This window comes from Juglans regia, chromosome 1 (assembly GCF_001411555.2).
Source record: "Juglans regia cultivar Chandler chromosome 1, Walnut 2.0, whole genome shotgun sequence".
Classification (NCBI taxonomy): Eukaryota; Viridiplantae; Streptophyta; class Magnoliopsida; order Fagales; family Juglandaceae; genus Juglans; species Juglans regia.
Genome location: NC_049901.1, coordinates 11,724,989 through 11,731,987, shown reverse-complemented (window position 1 = coordinate 11,731,987; position 6,999 = coordinate 11,724,989).

The following is a 6,999-nucleotide window of genomic DNA, read 5'->3' as shown; positions in this document are numbered from 1 at the left end:
AGATGAGGAACCTTCATGACTGTCTTGTCTCCATTCAGCTTCAATCACTTTACTACATTCCTCTTCCAAAGCCCAAGCAGCTTCATATTTGAACCATCTTTTCTTTTTTTCCCCAGCTCCCCTTAAGCTATCAAAAACTAGCAACAAAGGTTTATGGTCAGAGGACCTTGCAGGCATGACCTCTACCTTATTATTAGAATAGAGATCCAACCAATTAGAATTAACCACAACTCTATCCAAGCGTTCCTTGGTAAAGGTATCATCAGCATGCCTATTGCTCCAAGTATACTTATCCCCACACCATCCCAGGTCATACAACTCACTTTCTTCCAGAACATCTCTAAAGACTGCCATTTGATTTTCACTCCTCTGTCTCCCCCCTACTTTCTCATCATTTGTGGTTATTTCATTGAAATCACCTGCCACACACCAACGTATACCTTTAGCAGGTTTGAATGAAGCTAGCATCCTCCATACCTCCTTTCTTTTCTGCACCTCTGGATGCCCATAGAATCCAGTGAATAACCACCTGTCTTTAGCTGTGATGTCATGAATCCAGCAATTAACATGCCTTTGAGAAAAATTATAAATGTCAACCACCATCTCATTGTTCCACAACAACATTAGTCCTCCACTTTTACCTATTGCATCCACCTCAAAACAATTTGACATCCCTACTTTTTTCATCAACCAATCAGATTTCCCTTTATGCATTTTTGTCTCCATTAAGAAGACTAAATGGGGCTTCTTTTCCTTTACTAAAAAGTAAAGATCCTGAACTGTCCGAGGGTTCCCAAGCCCTCGGCAGTTCCAACTTAGAAGTTTCATTGTAGTTGGTGGGGCTGCTTTACAGCCTCCACCAATACAATTGCATTACTTTCAAATTTCCCTTCCTTTTTGCTCTTCTTTCTTGGTCCTTCTATCGCAGCAATCCCTTTTCCCTTCCTTCCTCTTATTAGCTTTTCTTGAGTTACAGCCACCTCATAAAACCCATCATTTACTCTTACCTTCCTCCTCCACCTTCCTCCTTCCTTTGTATGCTGAGGAATTAACTCCTTCCTACCCACAGACCCTTCCCCATCCACCTTTTCCCCAATTTTCATATCTGATGCAACAACTACATCCTCTAAATCTTTTCCCCCATCATTCCCTTCTGCTTCCTTTGAATCTTGCAATGAGTTCTCTTGACTGCCTTTATCCACATCATTTGGAGCCATTGAGGATTCTGTTCCACCCATGTTGCTATCATTTCCACCCATTACATCACTTGGGACTTGCACAGGCTCATTTATGTCATCTTCCCCATTTTTTCCAGTAAAGCCAGGCCTCACGTTTTTCCTACCATAAGGAGCTGCTCTAAGCCATAAACCATACTGCTCTTGTTTTTGCATAGAGGTTCCTTCCTTCTTACCACATTCCTTACCATCATGAGAAAATTTCCCACAATCAAAACAGATTTTAGGTAATTTTTCGTATTTAAAGGGGATCCACACATTCTTCCCCTTCACAGAAATCACCCTTCCCCTTACCAATACCTTTCTTATATCCACTTCCACTCTAACACGTAAGTACTGACCCCATCCACATCCATCCTCCCCAGTGACCACATCAAGAACCTTCCCGGCCACACTCCCTATATGTCTCCCACATTCCTTGTTCATACAAGCAAGTGGAAGGTCATGAAGTTGTACCCAAAATCTCTCTACTGTAAACGACAGTTCAGCTGGTTGGATAAACCTGTCAAACAGATTAATGACAATTAGGGAGTTGTCAAATAACCAAGGTTTCCCATCCCAAATCTTCTGTTTATCATCCCTTGTTGCAAAGGTAATAACAAAAACATTCGTTCTTACCTCTCGGAATGATGCAGGCCTGGAGATTCTCCACACCTTAGCCATGGTAGCCTCCAGAACTCCTTTTCCTATGGACCTCTCAGTCAGTACCTTCCCCACAAGGCTCCTCCCACCTTTGTCTTCAACTTCATTCGAGATACATTCATCTACAACAAAAACCTGGTCCTCTTCCTCCGTAAGCTTCAGCTTCTCCCATTTCCCTGCCATCTCTTCCATTATCAATATACTATCGTAATCTTTTCTTCCAAACTTTTTAACAGAGCCAACCCCGTAAAGCTTTTTACAAAGATTGGTCACCGCAGTGTAGGAGAGAACCCTTCTGCATGTGATACAAACCACCTTCAAACCACCCCGATATTGGGCGGCGACGCCATTTTCCTCGTCGGTACCACTCAGTGTACCACCTGCTACGTTTCCTTCCTTCAACGACCGCCTTGTCAGATACCTTTTCCCCCCTTAGGACCACCACCCAGCCACTCCAAATTCTGTTATAACTGCCTCACGTGCCAAGCACGAATTTGCTCCACCTCTATTCTAGAGAGAAAAGAGAGGAGAATCATAGAAGCCCCTTTAGTTAGTTTCCACCTGTAAGTTTTCTCATATCCACTTTTCTTCTTTATTCGACTATATATATACTTTCTTCTTTATTCAACTTTATTTATACTCTCCATGTACACAGTGTGTACTGTAAGTGAGTGGAGAAGGCTAGAGGCAGATCTGTTACCGAAATTCTGATTTGATATCCTTTCTCAAATATAATTTTAAATATAAATATTTTTAAATTAATTATTATAATTTTTTAAAATTAATCATTACAATTTTTTAAAATTTTTAAATAAAAAATAATTTAACCTTTTCAAATCTCAAAATAAAAATTATATTATTAAATTATATTCTAACAATATGTTAACTGTATAATATTTTTTATTCAATTTTTTTTTTCTCTCATTTCCTAAAACTTAAAAAATATTCAATTCAAACTATCTCACTACTATTCATAAATTATCTTATTACTATTTACAAAATTATCATTTCAAACATATCCTATGGAATAATGAAATGGAGGTGTGTAATCCTAAGGGAGGGAGTACAACTACTTCATGCCTAGCAATGTTGCTGATAATGATCATGATTCTCCTTAACGCATATTGTCATAGTGCTGCTGTTGTAAATGCTGTTGTAAATGTTGCAATGTTGAAGAAAGTCATGAGGAGCTGATGACGAGAGAAATTAACAATAGAGATGCGTCACAAAGGCATATATTTAGTTTATTTAATTCTTCCATTTGCGATGGCCAATCACATGCCACCCATTGAAGATAATAATTGCCAGATTGATAGCCTATAGTGGCCTTTCTGGAGGAGAAGCCAATAGCAAATTGTCGGCAGAAAAAGGTATTTGTCGTTATGCATGTGTACGCAGCAGGGTTAGGTGTAAGGTGATCGTGATAAGGTCTCTCGCTCCAATAATTATAAAATAAATATAGATAAAAATTATTATTAAAAATATTTATTTTATACACATGATGTAATATCATGTAAATCACATATCTTTTTAAGTAAATATTAAAAATAATCAATTAAAAATAGTCACACAATAAATATAAAATATTTATGCGTCCGGTTGGGTGCTTTTCGATTTCTTACACTTTCTTTACTATTATTTTATCATCTACTTTTTTTTTTCCTTCTCTTTTGATATTTCAATCTGGATAAAAAATCTTAAAACATAACATTCTTTTATAATTTAAAAAAAAAAATCTAATTAATCATATAATTTTAAAAAATCATATAAAATTAAATTAATTTTTAATTAAATTATATGATTATATTGATTTATTTATTTATTTTTGTCTAGATTATAAAAGAAGATCTTATTTTGAAATTTTTAATTCAAATTCAAATAACAAAAGAAAAATAAATAAATAACTGGATAGTAAAGCTATGCTAAAGTAAGTGTAAGGATATCATTATTCTTTATTTATGTGAAGAAAAATTGTATTCTTATTCATTTCTCTATGAGCTGAGAAACTAGCAGTTTGAAAACAAAAAGATAAGAATTAGCTTGTGAAGGGAAGAGGTACAAATAATGATGGTTAGGCCTGTGCAAGTAGCCCAATGGGCTGCCCGCACGACCCGATTGGGCCCACCTGACAAAAGTCGGGTTCATCGGGTCAAAACTTAGGTTGCGTTTGGATGTTGAAGTGAGTTGAGTTGAGATGATAAAATATTGTTAGAATATTATTTTTTAATATTATTATTATTTTGAGATTTGAAAAAGTTGAATTGTTTATTATATTTTATGTTGGGATTTGAAAAAGTTGTAATGATGAGTTGAGAGATGTTTAGTAACCAAACGAAGCCTTAGAAACAGGTTTATAAAATCGAGTCCGTCGAAACTGACAAAGTCTTTTCTCATACTGCGAAACCCTAGCCTCCATCGCGTTCTTCGTTGCTTGTCGCATTCTCCCTTCTGTTGCTAATTTCCTGGCCAGGGTTAGTTTCTTAAAAGCACTGAAATGCTTCTTACCTCTTCCTTCCACTCTCTGTTTCACTTTCCACGATTCCAACTATCTCTTCTTCTAAAACCACTCTGTTTTGGTTTGATTTCTCGTCATCCATTTATTCTCTTTGTTTCTTCTCATTCTTTTATTCTTTGAAGAAAATAATATGCCTTTTTTTTTCTTACTTTCGGAAAGTTGATTTCCTTTTCTTTTCCTCTTGAGGACCTCTTCAATGTTGATTTCTTGGTTCTGGAAATGGCTGTATTTTTGTGGGTTTATGGTTTTTTGGCAATCGTGGAGTATACTTCGTTTAAATGATGCTGAAATAGTTTCTTCATGTTGCAGAACTGCCTGAAACCTACATAGAAAGTGAACTTCTTTATGTTGTCTGTTATGAGGCCCGTGGGCTGAAGGCTAATGAAGAGGAGAATGGGCCAGATTTGATCGATTCTCTTCTATCCACTCTGATTTACATTTACATGCAAGATCATAACATTGTCTCAGGTTTTGGCTAATACTTTCCATGATGATTTTGTTTTTGCTGTAGTTATTGGCAAGGTCAGTAAAGGAGTTCATCATGAATTGGATTTTGGATTTTAGATTTCTTCAGTATTTTTTTGTTAGAAACCTTCGCTTTTAGTGTATTACAGTCTGTTTGTAATGTAAATGGTGAAGAAGAAGGTAAACAAAATGCTGGAAGCCACAAGAAAATAGATGCACAGTTTGTGTTTGATAAAAGTCCTCAAATGGAATTGTAAAGGATCTAGTCGATTTTTAATAGCTTGAATCCAACTTTTTGTATGTCTTCATGGATTCTGAGATCTGAATATACTCTCAACGTTATTTATTTATTTTATAAACTTTCAACTATTATTATTATTTATTGAGGAAAAAAAAAAGGCTCGACCCAACCCGTATAGTAACGGGTCGGGTCGGACTGGGACCAGACCCGGTTAAATGTCATCGAGTTGCAGCCCTAATGATGGTATCCGAAATTTGGTGTGGATAACACATTTAGGATAAGAATGAACTCAACCGACTCAAGGAAATCCATATACTCATCTCAGACACGAAAAATTTAAAGTTAGTATGGATAACGCATTTAGTAAAGTGTTTGCATGACATAATTTGATTTATAAGATAAATTTTAAAATTTAAATCAAATAAAACAAATCTTACCATTTAAGTGATATGAATTATATGCTTTACATACCAACAATACTACTGTTCATCTCTATTCTTGCGTAAAAACATGCCTACCACTATATTTTGGACATCCTAAACCCTATCAACAAGCCCAAACCCTATCTCTCCTGAAACCCTGCATCTCTCTTCCTCATCAATTGCAGGTGTGGTACAAAAAATAATTAATTTTTTTAAATTATAAAATAATAATAATAATATTAAAAAATAATATTTTAATAATATTTTATTATCTAAACTCAACTCAGTTCAACATTTAAACACAATTTAAAATTAAGCTTAGGTAGTCAGGTAATTTTAAATAATTTATGAATAATGATAAAAATGTGGTAAAAAATAATAACAAAATATTAAATAATAAGAAAGATAATAAAAAAATAAAAAATATTAAATAATAATAGAATGATCTCACTTCACTCCTCAAAGGCTCAAACACAAACTCTAGAGCTCCGAGCAGGAAATTGCAAACAATTATGAGACTGGCCGAAACTCGGCCCAAATATTGAAATCCGTCCAGACCGAAACAGGTCAAAATGGCAGGAAATTAACCCGGATCGAAATTATAAATATTTAACATATAATTATATATATATACTTTCCCTTGGCCATTGAATTCAAAACCTATCTAAATTCATCTCAATTCATTTCATTTCATAATTATAAATTTTTAAAATTTCTACACAAAATATAATAAATATTTCAACTTTTTCAAATTTTAAAATAATAATAATATTAAAAAATAATATTCTAATAATATTTTATTCTAATATTTATAAATCATTTTAACTGATCTCTAAATCCAAATGGAACTTTAAGAAAACATTTTATTGATTTTTTAATCTTATTAGAAAATAAAAATAAAAATAAAAATAAAGAGTCCTATACATTTGTAAAGCCTTTTTTTTCCCTCTTGGCTATTTAAAAAGCATTTAAAAATTATAAGTTTTTTCATTTTACTTTTTACTTTTTCCAATCCGGATCATGATTAATATACGGAAGAATTTCTAAACTGCTAGGGTTGTTTGGAAAAAAATTTCATCTCAAATTTCTCATTTCATTTTATCTAATTTCTTTATTAAACATCACTCAAATATAAATACCTTCAAATTAATCATTATAACTTTTCCAAACTTTCAAATAAAAATTAAAAAATAGTTCACTTTTTTCAAATTCTTAAACAAAAATAATATTAAAAAATAATATTATAATAATATTTTAACTTTATAATATTATTTATTCAATTTTTTCTCTTTTATTTTTTAAAATTTTATAAAATATTAATTCAAACTATTTCATTACTATTTACAAATTATCTTATTACTATTCACAAAAATTTTATCCCTATCTTAATGGTGGGCAGTGGGATCTGCCCCTGCCCGCCCCTATGTGGCCAGGGCGGATCTCCCATCTACCAGATGTGGGGTCGGGATGGCCCCACCC